The sequence below is a fragment of the Bubalus kerabau genome, chromosome 1 (assembly GCF_029407905.1).
Source record: "Bubalus kerabau isolate K-KA32 ecotype Philippines breed swamp buffalo chromosome 1, PCC_UOA_SB_1v2, whole genome shotgun sequence".
Taxonomy (NCBI): domain Eukaryota; kingdom Metazoa; phylum Chordata; class Mammalia; order Artiodactyla; family Bovidae; genus Bubalus; species Bubalus kerabau.
In genome coordinates, this window is record NC_073624.1 from 127,674,577 (window position 1) to 127,692,299 (window position 17,723).

General features: G+C 41.3%; 1 long non-coding RNA gene across 2 annotated transcripts; it reads left to right on the plus strand.

Moving 5' to 3' along the window:
- The first annotated feature begins 5,090 nt into the window (after nucleotides 1-5,090).
- On the plus strand, nucleotides 5,091-9,347 carry LOC129641803 (uncharacterized). 2 transcript variants are annotated; one of them, XR_008709448.1, is made up of 3 exons: nucleotides 5,091-6,709; nucleotides 7,008-7,072; nucleotides 7,187-9,347. It is a non-coding gene; the product is annotated as an uncharacterized LOC129641803 (long non-coding RNA). The 2 variants fall into 2 exon arrangements; XR_008709449.1 differs by lacking the exon at nucleotides 7,008-7,072.
- Nucleotides 9,348-17,723: the final 8,376 nt, after the last annotated feature.

A 17,723-nucleotide genomic window follows, 5' to 3' on the forward strand; every position in this document is an offset into this window, starting at 1 on the left:
CTTCTCCAGGGGATCTTCCCAGCCCAGGGATCAAACCCAGGTCTCCTACCTTGCAAGCGGACTGTACCATCTGAGCCAGCAGGGAAGCTCCTGGTAAAGGGCATCTGTAAAGCACACACCATTGTAATGGTGAAAGAACTGAAAGTTTTCGCTCTAAGATAAGGAACAAAGCAAGGATGTCCAACATTGTACTGGAGGTTCTAGCTAAGGCAATTAAGCAAGAAAAAGAAAGGGCAGATTGTAAAGAGGTAAAACTATCTCAATTTGGAGATAACATGATATTATATGTAGAAAACCTCTATAAAAAATCCTTGAAACCCCTCAGACCATTAGGACTAATTAACAAATTAAGCAAGGTTGAAGGATACAAGCTCAGTATATAAAAATCACTTGTATTTATATACACTAGCAATTAGAAATCTGAAAATCAAGACAACAATTGCATTTACAATAGTATTTTTTTGTTGTTGTTTAGTCACTAAGTTGTGTCTGATTCTTTGTGACCCCATGGCATTACAAAGAATAAAATATGTAGAAATAAATTGACCCTAAGTGCAAATTGTACACTGAAAGCTATAAAATGTTGCAGAAGAAAAAGGCAGCCTGTGTTCTTGGAATTGTAGATTTAATATTGTTAAGATAGCAATACTCTGCAAATTGATCTGTAGACTCAGTGCAGTCCTTATCAAAATTGGAACTTCACTTTGCAGAAATAGAAAATCTGATCCTAAAGTTCATTTGAAAATTCAAAGGACACAGAATAGACAACAAAATCTTTGAAACAAAGAACAAAGTTGAAGGATTCACATTTTTAAAAATTTGAATCTTAAGACAAAGGTACAATAATCAAGATAGTGTAGCATTGGTGTAAGAATAGATACATAGAACAATGCAATAAAATTCAAATTCTAGAAAGAAATCCATATATCTATGGTGAATTGAATTTTTAATTAAAGATTTTATTTCTCTGGAGCAGTTTTAACTTCACAGTAAAATTGAGAGGAAGGTACAGATATTTTCCATACATCCCCTGACCCACAGGTACCTCCTGTCATCCCCCAGCAGAGTGGTTGGTGCATTTGTTACAATGAGTGTGACTACATTGACTTGTCATAATTGCCCAAGGCCCATAGTTTATAATACAGTTCACTTCTGGTGGTGCACATTCTGTAGGTTTGAAAAAGTCAATAGATTTTGGACAAAGGTGTCAAGACTATTCTGTGGGGGAAGAATGGTCTTAAAAAAATGGTGCTGGGACATCTGAGCATCCCTTGAAAAGAATGAAGTTAGATTCTTCAAATTCTACAAAATTTAAGGGCTTTCCTGGTGGCTCAGTGATAAAGGATCTTCCTGCCAATGCAGGAGACATGGGTTCTATCCCTGGTCTGGGAAGATCCCACATGCTTAGGAGCAAGTCAGCCCATGAACCACAAGTATTGAGCCTGTGCTCTAGAGCCTGGGAGCTGCAGCTACCGAAGCCTGCATATTCTACAGCCTGTGCTCTGCAACAAGAGAAGCTATTGCAGTGAGAAGCCCGTACACTGCAAGTAGAGAGCCCCACTTGCTGCAACTGGAGAAAAAGCCCTCTCATCAACAAGACCCAGCACAACCAAAATAAATAAAAATTTTTTAAAAATTTAAAATAGAGCAAAGACAAATATAAAAACTAAAACTGTGAAATCCTTAGAAACAGGTGTACATTTTCTTGACCATAGATCAGGCAATGGTTTCTTAGGTCTGACATCGAAAGGACAAGCATCAAAAGAAAAAAAATAAATTGAAACATCCATCAAAAGAAAAACTTAAGTGTCAAAGGACACTATCAAGAAAGTGAAAAGGCAGCCCACTGAATGGGAGAAAATGTTTGCCCATCATTATCTGATAATGGTACAATGATAATAGATAAATGCATCTAAAATATATAAGGAACTCAATATAAAGTGACAACCTCATTTAACAGTAGGCAAACCAATTGTAAAGGTAGTTTTGTAAAAGTGACATGCAAATGGCCAGTGAGCACAGGAAAAGATGTTAAACATTAACCATTTCATGTGTGTGTACTCAATTGCTTAGTTGTGTCTGACTCTGCGACCCCATGGACTGTAGCCTGCCAGGCTCCACTGTCCATGGAATTTTCTGGGCAAGAATACTGGAGTGGAGGGAAATGCAAATCAAAATCATAAAGTACCACTGTACATTCAGTACATATATATTTTTTATGTCTTCTATATAATGAAAGAAGGAGAGAGAGAAGGAAAGGAAGGAAGGAAGAAGAGGGAGGGAGAAAAGTAAAACAAAAACAAAAAAAAAAACAGAAGGAGAGGGAAGCTTGTGTATGAATGTTTCCAACAGTGTTACCTACAGCCAAAAAGTGGGAACAACCCAAATGTCCATCAACTGATCATACTCCTGCCATGAAATACTTATTCAGCCATAAAAAATGAAATGCTGGTACTTGCATCATGGATGAGCCTGGAAAACTGCTAAGTGAAACTAGATATACTTGGACCCAGAAGTCAAGAAAGTACCTCATGGTCAATAATTTGTTCAAGTCAATAGGTGTCACATTTGCAACTCATAATCTTTTTTGCTGTTGAGACTTGGAAGGTTTTAAATGATTTATACTTTAAATTCCAACCCATGGGTTAACAGTAGGACAATAGGACTTACTACCTTTTGTCTACAAGTGCATTTATATAAATTCAGTTGATTCTTAGAGCTCTGATGTAGGCAGGACATGGTAATATCCGCTCCTTGATACCCCCTTTATACATGAATAAATATATAAGTAGTGTAACTAAGACCTAGAGAGAGGTTAAGTAGCTTGCTCAAGGTTACCTACTACACTAGACAAAGATTTGGGATTGGAAACCATGTCTAATGAAACTTAGGTGACAGCCTTTCTGCAGTGGCACACCACTTTTTGTGGTTCTTAATATTACATGTGACCTTGAGCAAGTTTACCTCAACCTTAGTCTTTCTGAACCTTAGTTTTATTATCAAATAATGCCAGCCTTACTTTTCTCAGGTGTTTTTATGACTGGACAGTATAATCTATGTGAAAATGGTTTTCAGGGCATGAAGAACCCAGGAATGTCACTTCTTGAATAGTCTATATCTGCAAAATTTTGCATGTGATTTAAGCATACGCCTTCAGAAGTCCATCTATGGATGCTCTAAAACTAAGTCCCTGAGACCAAGATTAAGAGACCTTGTTTCTGTTTGGTTTGGCTGTGCTGTGTCTTTGTTGTAGCATGTGGGCTCTCTAGTTGTGGCGTGCGGGCTTAGTTGCCACTAAGCAGGGTCTTAGTTCCCCAACCAGGTATCAAATCCACGTCCCCTGCATTGGAAAGCAGATTCTTAACCACCGGAGGACCACCAGGGAAGTTCCAGGAGACATTGTTATTGGAGCAATTCAAAAGTGTCTTTCACATTGTACACTTGCATAAGCGTGCAATTTCCATTGTGATATTCCAAAAGGGGCAGATACTCAATTTTGTTGTGTGAGTGAAATGCTGATATTATATTAGAGAGTTTCTCTAATGAGAAATGCCTGTGACTTTCATGTCATTCTCAAATGGGTAGATGAAGCAATTTCTAGGATTTATGAAGTAGTGGGATTTTCTTTGGTTCTTTTGTTTGTTAAACCATAAGTGAAGTTCTGTTGAAGAATGTTCCAGTTATTGCTTCCCTTGTCCCCTAATGAAAGTTCTTATGGCTGAATAATAATATTCCATTGTATACAGTCAGCTGTTTTTTATCTTTAGATTTTGGATCCATGAATTCAACCAACTACAGATCAAAAAATATCAGGGAAAAAAATTCCAGAAAGTTCCAAAAAGTAAAACTTGAATTTGCTGTATACAGGCAACTGTTTACACTATATCTATAACTATTTGCATAACATTTACATTGTATTAGGTATTATAAATAATTTAGAGGTGATTTAAAATATTTGAGAGGATATATATGGGTTATGTACAAATACTACGTTATTTTATTTAAGAGACTTGAATATCCATAAATTCTGGTATCTGCAGGAGAAACCAATTGCCTTTGGATACTGAGAGTGACTATATATGCCACATCTTTATCCATTTATCCATTGATGGACACTTAAGTTGTTTCCATATCTTGGCTATTGTGAATAATGCTGCTGTAAACAGGAAAGTGCAGATATCTTTTTGATATCCTGTTTTCATTTCCTTTGAATGTATACTTAGAAGTGGGATTGCTGGATCATATAATTCTATGTTTAATTTTTTCATGAAACTCCATACTGCTTTCTATTATAATGGCTGCACCAGTTTGCATTCCCACCAACAATGCACTAGGGTTCTGTTTTTTCCCCACCCTTCCAACATTTGTTATCTCTTGTCTTTCTGATAATAAATAGCATTTTCTAATGGGCATGAGGTAACATTGTGGTTTTGATTTGCATCTCCCTATTCATTAATGATGTTGAGCATCCTTTCAAGTATCTGTTGCCATTTGTTTGTCTTCTTTGGAAAACCGTCCAATTCCTCAGCTCATTTTTAATGTTTGTTATATCAATAGTTTTCTTATTATTGAGCTGTTTGAATTCTTTATATATTTTGAATATTAACCCTTTTTGGTTATATGACTTGCAAATATTTTCTCCCATTCAGTAGGTTGCTTTTTCATTTTGTTGATGGTTTGATTGTTTCTTTTGATGAGCAGAAGCTTCTTAGTTTGATGTTGTCCCATTTAATTATTTTTGCTTTTTAAAATTTTTAATTGGATGATAATTACTTTACAACGTTATGTTGATTTCTGCTGTACAACAATGCAAATCAGTAAGTGTTTTTGCTTTTGTTGCTGTGCCTTTGCCATCAAAAGTACTTTTTTAACTGGTCTACAATTTGGGAGGAAAATCCTATTTGTAACCTATCTCAATGATCTTTTGAATAGTAAGCAGTTAATTACACATGCCAAATCCCAAGTCTTGCTTAAGAAACATGATGAAACAGCATCTAGGAAGTATAAGAACTCAAGACTCAAAGTCCAGAACTTTTTTCCATACTCATAATACAAATAAAAGCCTCCAAACCTCCTTGTCTACCTAATAGTACCCACAAGTGCACATGTGCGCATGCACGCACACACACACCCACAGTACTTTGAACACCTCTTAGTATATCCCTGCGTGGAGGGAGAATGGATAGAAGGCCTTGGCAACACCGAAGAGGCAGAATCCTAATGGCACTGATCTTTAGCAATCACGATTTGAGGCGCCGCAGGTAAAGCATCTCAATTAACTGAAGTTCTGACTGAAGGCATAGGAACCATAGAAAGAGGTGTAGAAGAAGAAAATTATAAATATCAGCTCTCACCTTGGGAGCAGTTGCAGAAACAAGTCGTATTGAACTAAAAGAGGAACGGAGACCAGAGATGGATAGAGACTGATGGGACTTTCTAAGGGAAGACAGTGAACCACTTTGGTTGCATGAAGGATCATTGCCTTACATTAGATGGAAGCATGAAGTGGTTTGAAGGTTCAAAGCTAGCTGGAAGGGTGTGAGTGCCGCAAGCCAGAGGAGTGGACCATGCTGAGCATTGCGTATTGATACTCGGTACAAAGGTCTTCCCAGTTGGTGCAGTGGTACAGAATCCGCCTGCCAGTGCAGGAGATGCAAGAGACATGGGTTCAATTCCTGAGTCAGGAAGCTCCCCTGGAGTAGAAAATGGCAACCCAGTATTCTTGCCTGGAAAACTCCTTGGACAGAGGAGTCTGGTGGGCTGTAGTCCATGGGGTTACGAAGAGTTGGACATGATTGAGGGCACACACACACTCTTGGTACCAGGGCTGCCTTCTGAATTCTCCCTGTACTGTTGGAGGTGGAAGCTTAGAAGCCACACTTCCTTGATTTCCTTGCTAAGAGGGTTTATTTGCCATCTCCCAGTGAGAGGTACTTGTAATATTTGAAGAACAAGAGAAACAGAAGCCATAATTGCTCTGCAGCATCGGAGGCAGAGAGCCGGGCTTGCTCAGAGGGCTTACGTGAGGATTTGCAGGAGCTTCTGCTCTACTAATCACCTGCTTCAGTGCTGCCAGCAGCTGAGCTCATCAGCTGTGGTTTCCTGCAGTTCCTGTGACTTCTTGATTTCCTGAATTCACTGGCAGCGTTCCCTGAACTTCCTTTCACCCAGCCCTTCCAAGGTTTTGGAAGCACCTGTGTTAAATCCTGTCCTGTGTGATACTTCGAGTGCTTTCTGTTCCCGACTGAATGCTGACTACCAGGGAACAAGCATGAGAAAGAGGTGCCTGTTATCTCTTGCAAGAGAAATGCAAGTAAAAACTACAAGTTGGCCCTTTTCACCTATCAGCTGGATAAAGAGTGGACGACTGGTAGCAGTATGTTGAAGTGGGGAAAGTTGGCTTCCACGCTGCTGTAAAAAATGGAAATTGACATTAATCTATGAAATTGGTGATTCCCAGGTGGTGCTAGTGGTAAAGAAGCTGCCTGCCGATGCAGGAGTCACAGGAGACATGGATTCAGTTCCTGGGTCAGGAAGATCCCCTGGAGAAGGAAATGGCAACCCACTTCAGTATTCTTGCCTGGAGAATCCCACAGAGAGAGAAGCCTGGAGGGCCATAGTCCGTGGAGCCGCAAAGAGTCGGACACGACTGAAGCAACTTAGCATGCATGCTATGAAATTGACATTGATCTCTACAAGGGGTATTTTGGTAATATCTATCACGTTTATTCATACATTTGTGAATTACATGTTTAAAACATACTTCTTATAGCATTGTTTTGAAATACTGAAATGTTTTAAATGTGAGTGTCCTTTTATGAAGGACAAATTAAATCAGTTATGGTGCAACCATATGATTAGATGCTATAAAGCTGTTGAAAACAATGAGGCAGGTCTGCATATTCTGTTATGGAAAGATACTCATTTTATTGTAACTGAAACTAGAAAAATGTAGATATGACACTGCCATGCAAAGGTTAAAATAATATGTTTTTGTTAACATGCAGATTATTTCTAGAAGAATGCACACAAAATGACAAGGGTGATTGTTCGCTGCCCTCCTTTCAAATGGGTGAGGAGAAAAATTGGTGGCACATTTGTAGGCCTTTTGTGATGTAAAGAGCTTGAAACCAAGGATAATATTGGATTATTGTTTTTTATTTTTATTAACTTTGTCGTCTCTTAGGAAGATTTCAGATTTAAAAAGTGATTTGGGGGCAAGTACCAACCAGTCCATTCTGAAGGAGATCAGCCCTGGGATTTCTTTGGAAGGAATGATGCTAAAGCTGAAACTCCAGTACTTTGGCCACCTCATGCGAAGAGTTGACTCATTGGAAAAGACCCTGATGCTGGGAAAGATTGAGGCCAGGAGGAGAAGGGAGCGACAGAAGATGAGATGGCTGGATGGCATCACTGACTCGATGGACATGAGTCTGAGTGAACTCCGGGAGTTGGTGATGGACAGGGAGGCCTGGCGTGCTGTGATTCATGGGGTCGCAAAGAGTCAGACACGACTGAGCAACTGATCTGATCTGATCTGATCTGAGACCAGAGAAAAAATGAAATCCCAGGGACAGAGGAGCCTAGTGGGCTGCCGTCTATGGGGTCACTCAGAGCTGGACACGACTGAAGCGACTTAGCAGCAGCAGCAGCAGCAGACCAGAGAAGGGCTTCCCAGGTGGCACTAGTGGTAAAGAACCTGCCTGCCAATACAGGAGACACAGTGAGACAAGGGTTCGATCCCTGGGTCAGGAAGATCTCCTGCAGGAGGGCATCACAACCCACTCCAGTGTTCTCTCCTGGAGAATCCCATGGACAGAGGAGTTCTTTAAAACTTTTAAAACCACATTTGCTCCAGACTTCTTTCCAAAGAATTAAGATGTTACAGTTTCACCCCACCTCCACTATCCCCAGAGGCAGTTATCAACCACAAGATTGGAATACATACTCTTTTGATACTTATTTTCTCTTTTTACTGCTCATGTATTAATCCACAAACACTTCTGTTTTGTTTGCATTTTAAAATTTTGTAAATACTGTCATAGTATACAAATCTTTTTGCAACTAGATTTTTTTCATTTAGTATTTTTCATTTAATTTCATTTAATATTTAAAATTTTGAAATTTACTCACATGGATATATGTAAATTCCAGTTAATTCATGTTAGCTGATACATAGTATTCTACTTTTAGGGCTTAACCAGATTATCCATTTCCCCTAGACTATAGCTGTACCCCAGACCACCTTCCTGTTTATTAATTTAGGTTTATTAATTTATTTAGCTCCTGGTTTATGCTCATTCTTTCTGTATCAGACCCATTTTAATTCAATGGCAAGTTCAACATACATGAATATAATTCTAACATACTGGGCTACCAGGGAAGTCCTGTTTACTACCATGTTGAAAGATCAGTTTACCCCTTTCTAGTATCCCAACTCTAACAATTCTTAAGACCCCACTGGACCCTTCAATTCATTGACCTTTCCACTACTCATTAACCTCTGAGTAGCCTCTTTCCCTTTATCTCCCAGCTTTAACGTCCTTGCTAATAATTCCCTTTCTTTTGCACACACCTTCAGCTCACCTGCTTTCTCTTACTTCATCATACTCATCGGTGAAACTAAATCCCAGATTAAGTCCATCTCTTTAACTCCTTTACGCGTGCCCCTGTGGTGCTGAAGAAAATACAGAAAAAGTAGATAACCACACTGACGGGTCTCACTTTATGACCATGGATATCATATTGGTCTCATGCTGCCTGGCAGTCATACTGTTTTTCCTCAGTCCATTCATTCTTCCGCCCTCATCAATGACATTTCACACTGTCTCCTCCTATATCGTCTCCTCCTATATCTCCTCCTCAGCCTCCCATTTGGCCAAGGGCTAGGAAGACTGAAGACGACAGAGGAGAATTTCCACAATCTCATCACACTTATCAACCAGCATTTGGCTTCACCTCCTCTGCCTCCCTGCCTCCTGCTATCTGTGTTTTCTCTAAGGCCAGCCTCTCCACCTGTGTCCTGGGTCCGCTCTCATCTGTTCAGTGGCTCCAGCAAGTCTCATCTCTCTCCTTCCTGAATGATTGATTTTATTCCCTTTCTACTGGAATTTCCCGCCAACATACAAACATATCTTTAAAAACTTCCTGAAAGAGATGTGTATACTTTCTGAATCTAATTCTTCTCCCATTCTCTCCAGGATCCACTCAGACTTGTCCCCAACAATTCACCTGAACTTCAGCTCTTTTCCAAATGTTGGGGTTTTTTTCTTTCTTTAAAAATTAATTTTTAATTGTAAGATAATTGCTTTGCAATGTTGTGTTGGTACACAACATGTACACTGTGTTGTATGTCTACTGTACAACAACATGAGTCAGCTCTAAGTGTACATACATCTGCTCCCTCTTGAGCCTCCTCCCATTCCTCCTTGCATATGTCTTTGTTTTGTTTAGTTTAATATATAACTGTCTGTCTTACTCAACCTGCAGCAGCATTTGACAGGTGGTGATGGATCTGTCCAGGACCTTCTCCTTGGATGCTGTTTTCCACTGACTTCCAGACACCTCGTTCTTGGTCTTCCTCCTGTTTCTCTGGCTGATTCTCAGCCTCCTTTGTTGATTCCTTCTTATCACCCTGACCTCACCTTGGAGGACCTGAGGCTCAATCCTTGGATGTCTTCTCTAATTACATTCATCCTCTTCATGGTTTTATGCAGTCTTATGGATGTATAAAACCATTAAGGGCATGTGTAACTCAGTGAAACTAAGCCATGCCATGTGGGGCCACCCAAGGCAGGAGGCTCATGGTGGAGAGATCTGACAGAATGTGGTCCACTGGAGAAGGGAATGGCAAACCACTTCAGTGTTCTTGCCTTGAGAACCCCATGAACAGTATGAAGAGGCAAAATGATAGGATACTGAAAGGGGAACTCCCCAGGTCAGTAGGTGCCAAATATGCTACTGGAGATCAGTGGAGAAATAACTCCAGAAAGAATGAAGGGATGGAGCCCAAGCAAAAACAACATCCAGCTGTGGATGTGACTGGTGATAGAAGCAAGGTCCGATGCTGTAAAGAGCAATATTGCATAGGAACCTGGAATGTTAGGTCCATGAATCAAGGCAAATTGGAAGTGGTCAAACAGGAGATGGCAAGAGTGAACGTCGACATTCTAGGAATCAGCGAACTAAAATGGACTGAAATGGGTGAATTTAAGTCAGATGACCATTATATCTCGGAGAAGGCAATGGCACCCCATTCCAGTACTCTTGCCTGGAAAATCCCATGGATGGAGGAGCCTGGTGGGCTACAGTCCATGGGGTCGCTAAGAGTCAGACACGACTGAACGACTTCACTTTCATTTTTTACTGTCATGCATTGGAGAAGGAAATAGCAACCCACTCCAGTGTTCTTGCCTTGAGAATCCCAGGGACGGGGGAGCCTGGTGGGCTGCCATCTATGGGGTCATACAGAGTCGGACACGACTGAAGTGACTCAGCAGCAGCAGCAGCAGACCATTATATCTACTACTGCGGGCAGGAATCCCTTAGAAGAAATGGAGTAGCTATCATGGTCAACAAAAGAGTCTGAAATGCAGTACTTGGATGCAATCTCAAAAACGACAGAACGATCTCTGTTCGTTTCCAAGGCAAACCATTCAATTTCACAGTAATCCAAGCCTGTGCCCCAACCAGTAACACTGAAGAAGCTGAAGTTCAATGGTTCTATGAAGACCTACAAGACCTTTTAGAACTAACACCCAAAAAAGATGTCCTTTTCATTATAGGAGACTGGAATGCAAAAGTAGGAAGTCAAGAAACACCTGGTGTAACAGGCAAATTTGGCCTTGGAGTACGGAATGAAGCAGGGCAAAGGCTAATAGAATTTTGCCAAGAGAATGCACGGGTCATAGCAAACACCCTCTTCCAACAACACAAGAGAAGACTCTACACATGGACATCACCAGATGGTCAACACTGAAATCAGATTGATTATATTCTTTGCAGCCAAAGATGGGGAGGCTCTATACAGTCAGCAAAAACAAGACTGGGAGCTGACTGTGGCTCAGATCATGAACTTCTTATTGCCAAATTCAGACTGAAATTGAAGAAAGTGGGGAAAACCACTAGACCATTCAGGTATGACCTAAATCAAATCCCTTATGATTATACAGTGAAAGTGAGAAATAGATGTAAAGGACTAGATCTGATAGACAGAGTGCCTGATGAACTATGGACGGAGGTTCGTGACATTGTACAGGAGACAGGGATCAAGACCATCCCCATGGAAAAGAAATGCAAAAAAGCAAAATGGCTGTCTGAGGAGGCCTTACAAATAGCTGTGAAAAGAAGAGAAGCCAAAGCAAAGGAGAAAAGGAAAGATATAAGCATCTGAATGCAGAGTACCAAAGAATAGCAGGAAGAGATAAGAAAGCCTTCCTCAGTGATCAATGCAAAGAAATAGAGGAAAACAGCAGAATGGGAAAGACTAGAGATCTCTTCAAGAAAATCAGAGATACCAAGGGAACACTTCATGCAAAGATGGGCTCGATAAAAGACAGAAATGGTATGGACCAAACAGAAGCAGAAGATATTAAGTAGAGGTGGCAAGAATACACAGAACTTCCAAAAAAGATCTTCACAACCCAGATAATCACAGTGCTGTGATCACTCACCCAGAGCCAGACATCCTGGAATGTGAAGTCAAGTGGGCCTTAGAAAGCATCACTATGAACAAAGCTAGTGGAGGTGATGGAATCCCAGTTGAGCTATTTCAAATCCTAGAAGACAAAGCTGTGAAAGAGCTGCACTCAATATGCCAGCAAATTTGGAAAACTCAGCAGTGGCCACAGGACTAGAAAAGGTCAGTTTTCATTCCAATCCCAAAGAAAGGCAATGCCAAAGAATGCTCAAACTACCGCACAATTGCACTCATCTCACACGCTAGTAAAGTAATGCTCAAAATTCTCCAAGCCAGGCTTCAGCAATACGTGAACTGTGAACTACCAGATGCTCAAGCCGGTTTTAGAAAAGGCAGAGGAACCAGAGATCAAATTGTCAACGTCCACTGGATCATGGAAAAAGGAAGAGAGTTAAAAAAAAAAACAAAACATCTATTTCTGCTTTATTGACTATGCCAAAGCCTTTGACTGTGTGGATCACAGTAAACTGTGGAAAATTCTGAAAGACATGGGAATAACCAGACCACCTGACCTGCCTCTTGAGAAACCTATATGCAGGTCAGGAAGCAACAGTTAGAACTGGACATGGAACAACAGACTGGTTCCAAATAGGAAAAGGAGTACGTCAGGCTGTATATTGTCACCCTGCTTATTTAACTTATATGCAGAGTACATCATGAGAAACACTGGGCTGGAAGACACACAAGCTGGAATCAAGATAGCCGGGAGAAATATCAATCACCTCAGATATGCAGATGACACCACCCTTATGGCAGAAAGTGAAGAGGAACTAAAGATCCTCTTGATGAAGGTGAAGAGGAGAGTATAAAAAGTTGGCTTAAAACTCAACATTCAGAAAATGAAGATCATGGCATCTGGTCCCATCACTTCATGGGAAATAGATGGGGAAACAGTGGAAACAGTGTCAGACTTTATTATTTTGGGCTCCAAAATCACCGCAGATTGTGACTGCAGCCATGAAATTAAAAGACGCTTACTCCTTGGAAGGAAAGTTATGACCAACCTAGATAGCATATTGAAAAGCAGAGATATTACTTTGCCAACAAAGTTCCGTCTAGTCAAGGCTATGGTTTTTCCAGTGGTTATGTATGGATGTGAGAGTTGGACTGTGAAGAAGGCTGAGTGCCAAAGAATTGATGCTTTTGAACTGTGGTGTTGGAGAAGACTCTTGAGAGTCCCTTGGACTGCAAGGAGATCTGACCAGTCCATCCTAAAGCAGATCAGTCCTGGGTGTTCATTGGAAGGACTGATATTGAAGCTGAAACTCCAATACTTTGGCCACCTCACGTGAAGATTTGACTCATTGGAAAAGACCCTGATGCTGGGAGGGATTCGGGGGCTGGAGAAGAAGTGGACAACAGAGGATGAGCTTGCTGGATGGCATCATCGACTCGATGGACATGGGTTTGAGTGAACTCCGGGAGTTGGTGATGGACAGGGAGGCCTGGCGTGCTGTGATTCATGCGGTTGCAAAGAGCCGGACACAACTGAGTGACTGAACTGAAGTGAACTGATGGATGTATATACTGTCTACATGCTGACAGTTTCATATCTCTGTGTCGGCATCTCTTCTGAACTCCAGATGCACATGTGTGTTCTGTCATGTTCGACTCTGGGACCCTGTGGACTGTAGGCTGCCAGGCTCCTCTGTCCATGGGATTTTTCAGGTAAGGATACTGGAATGGGTTGCCATTCCTTCTCCAGGGGATCTTCCCAACCCAGGGATTGAACCCACATCTCTTGCATCTCCTGCATTGGCTGGCAGATTCTTTATCCACTGTGCCACTTGGGAAGCCTCCCAGTTATACCTGTCAATTCCCAATTCAAAATCTCCACTTGAGTGTCTGATGGATGTATCCAAGTTAACAGGTCCAGAACTTAGCTTGTTTCTCCCGTCAAACCTTCTCCGTCTATCTGCTTCTTCTCATTTGATGGCGACTTCATCCTTGTAAACGATCAGGCATGATGGTAGTCACCTCAGTTCCTCACTTTGGCTCACATTCCATATTTAATCTGTCAGGAATTCTGTAGGCTCTATATTTAAAATATACCCAATTTCTTTTATCATCCTTGTCCACGCAGTCACCGCCTTTCACCTGGGTTACTGCAGCAGCTTCCTGCTTCCATCCTTGTCCCCTCCCGAGTAGGCAGAGTGGTCTGTTAACCTGCAGTCAGGTCAGCTTGCCTCTCTATTGAAATCCTTGCAGTGGCTACTGTTTCATTCAGACGAAAATGCCCAAGCCCTTGAGATGGCCACAGGACTCTGCACTAGAGGTCCTCGGCCTTTTTGGTACCAGGGACTGGTTTCGTGGAAGGCAGTTTTTTCACAGACCTGGGGAGTGGGGAGGACAGTTTGGGGATGATTCAAGCGCATTACATTTATTCTGAACTTTATTTCTATTATTATTGCATCAGCTTCACCTCAGATCATCGGGCATTAGGTCCCAGAGGTTGGCGACTCCAGCTGTATACAATCTGCCTGCCTCCTCTTATTTTAGCCTAATATTCTCCCTCTGGGCTTCCCTGGTGGCTGCTCAGTGGTAAAGAATCTGCTTGCCAATGCAAGAGATGCAGGAGATTTGGGCTTGATCCCTGGATTGGGAAGCTCCCCTGGAGGAGGAAATGGCAACCCACTCCGGTATTTTTGCCTGGGAAATCCCATGCATGGAGGAACCTGGTGGGCTACGGTCCATAGGGTTGCGAAAGTCAGACATGGCTGCAGGCGCACGCACACACACACACACCACACTCCCTCTGACTTACTGCGCTCCAGCCTCACTGGCTTCCAGCTTGTTTGTTTTTTTTAACAAGATTTGTTTCTTCTTGTCTCTTTTTTTTATTCAGATATCTGTGCACTATTTTCCTCATCACTTTTAAGTTTGTGCTAACAGACCACCTTCCAAATAAGGCCTGCTGCTGCTAAGTCGCTTCAGTCGTGTCCGACTCTTAGCGACCCCATGGACAGCAGCCCACCAGGCTCCCCCGTCCCTGGGATTCTCCAGGCAAGAACACTGGAGTGGGTTGCCATTTCCTTCTCCAATGCATGAAAGTGAAAAGTGAAAGGGAAGTTGCTCAGTTGTGTCCGACTCTGTGCAACCCCATAGACAGCAGCCCACCAGGCTCCTCCGTCCATGGGATTTTCCAGGCAAGAATACTGGAGTGGGGTGCCATTGTCTTCTCCAAATAAGGCCTACCACGATCTAATTTAATCACCATTTGCAGCCTACTCCCAATGCACTTTCAGAGGCTGGCCTGTACATGGAACACAGTACGAACAGTGTCCTTGGCACTGTAGAAAGTACCATTCCCTTCTTACATGGGTAATATGTAACCAACCAAAGTGTTACACTTGCTATTTTTCTCCCTTAACTAATATGTAAGCTCTCCAGGGAGAAGTTTGTACTCCCTGGTGTATTTCAGATATATTGAACAATCCATGGGTACACATAATGGGTACTTAGTGAATACTTGTGGAATGAATAGACAAGGAGATTGTTTTCAGTTCTTTGGTATTACAAATAATATTTGTAATAGAGTAGTGAGTACCTGCGGAGAAGGCAATGGCACCCCACTTCAGTACTCTTGTCTGGAAAATCCCATGGACAGAGGAGCCTAGTGGGCTGCAGTCCATGGGGTCGCTAAGAGTCGGACACGACTGAGCGACTTCACTTTCCCTTTTCCCTTTCATGCATTGGAGAAGGAAATGGCAACCCACTCCAGTGTTCTTGTCTGGAGAATCCCAGGGATGGGGGAGCCTGGTGGGTTGCCGTCTATGGGGTCACACAGAGTCAGACACGACTGAAGCGACTGAGCAGCAGTAGCAGCAGCAGTGAGTACCTGTGATGATTAATTTTATGTGTCAAGCTGACTGGGCTAAGAAATGCCCCGACATTTCATCACACATTATTCTGGGTATGTCTGTGAGGATATTTTTTGGATGAAATTGACATTTGCATCTATAGACTGCATAAAGCAGCAGGCCCTCCCTAATGCAGGTGGACCCCATCCAACCCTGAATAGGACAGAAGGCTGGAGGGAATTTTTCCCTGACTGCTTGAGACTTTGGTCTTTTCTGGCCTTTGAACTCAGACTGAAATACCAGTTTTTCTTGGTTATTGAGCCTGCTGGATTTTGAACTGAAACTTATACCTTCGGCTCTCACGGGCCTTCAGCTTGACAGCTGCAGTTCTTGGGACTTCTCAGCCTCTATAATTGCAGGAGCCAATTCCTTATAATAACTCTCTTTATATATATCTATATGCATATTACATGTATGTGTCTATCTGTCTACCTACCTATCGATAGTTACATACACATGTGCCCTATTGGTTCTGTTTCTCTGTAAAACTGATGAATACAATGTTCTTAGCTTGTCTCCTTGTGAGCATATCTAAGATTTATCTAGGTAGATGATATGGGAGAGAAATTGCTTCGTCTTAGAATGCAGACATTAAATTTTACTAGATATTATAAAGTGCTATACTAATCTATATTTCTTTCTGCAACTGTGTAAAAGTTTGTGGTCCCGCATCATTTTGCCAACCCTAATAACCAACCTGATGGTTTTCATTTTTATTTATTTATTTATTTTTAAATATTTATTTATTTGGCTGCACCAGGTCTTAGTTGGGACCCGCAGAGTCTTTGGTCTTCACTGCAGTGTACAGGATCTTCAGTCGTGGCATGTGGGATCTAGTTCCCCAACAGAGCCTTAGCCACTGAACCACCTGAGAAGTCCCAACCTGATGGTTTTGAAATGGTATCTTTTAAAATGATTTTGTCCCTCACTGTACTTGTTTTACCTATATGAAATTGCATTTTTGTGAGCCAAAAACTATTGAACACTGATAATTCAATGGGGTCTAATCTGACAGTGACTATCTCTGCAATTACAAACTCTTTGCCATTCATATTTCTTCTTTTATAAATTACTTGTTCATATGATTTCAACATTTTTCTATTATATTATTTCCCCCAACTCCCTCATGGCCTTTCCCCATTTTTGCAATTCTTCTTTATATGAATACCTTTTCCTGGTCTATGGTTGGGAGTGTGTTTTCTCATACAGATATGTGTTATTTTAATGCCATCATATTTACCATTCTTCTTTGCTTTGTACTGTTATTGTCTTAAGAACTTCAACCGTACCCTGAGGTCATAAGTATGTTATTGTATATTTTGGTCTATCATTTACAAAATTTTTATTTTAAATTGAAGTATAGTGTCTCAGGTGTACAGCAAAGTGATTCAGTTTATACATATATGTGAATATACATATATATTTTTTCAGACTTTTCCATTATAGATTATTACAAACATTGAATATAATTCCCTATAATATGCCATAAGTCCTTGTTGTTTATCAATCTCATATACAGTAGTGTGTATCTGTTAATCACAAATTCCAAATTTATCTCTCCCTCTTCTCCTTTGGTAACCATAGGTTTGTTTTCTGTTTGTGAGTCTGTTTCTGTTTGATAAAGAAGTTCATTTGTATCTTTTTCTTTTAGATTCCACACGTAAGTGATTTTGTTGTTGCTCTTGTTGTTATTGTTCAGTCTCTCAGTCATGTCCAATTCTTTGCAACCCCATGGATTGCAGCATACCAGGCTTCCCGGTCCTTCACTCTCTCCTGGAATTTGCTCAAACTCATGTCCATTGAATCAATGATGCTGTCCAGCCATCTCATCCTCTGTCGCCCCCTTCTCCTCTTGCCCTCAATCTTTCCCATCAGCAGGGTCTTTTCTAATGAGTCAGCTCTTCTCATCAGGTGGCCGAAGTATTGGAGCTTCAGCTTCAGCATCAGTCCTTCCAGTGAATATTCAGGGTTGATTTCCTTTAGGATTGACTGGTTAGATCTCCTTGCTGTCCAAGAGACTCTCAAGAGTCTTCTCCAGCACCACAGTTCAAAAGCATCAATTCTTTGGTGCTCAGCCTTCTTTATGGTCCAACTCACATCTGTACATGACTACTGGAAAAGCCATAGTTGATATGATATTTGTCTTTCTCTTTCTGACTTACTTT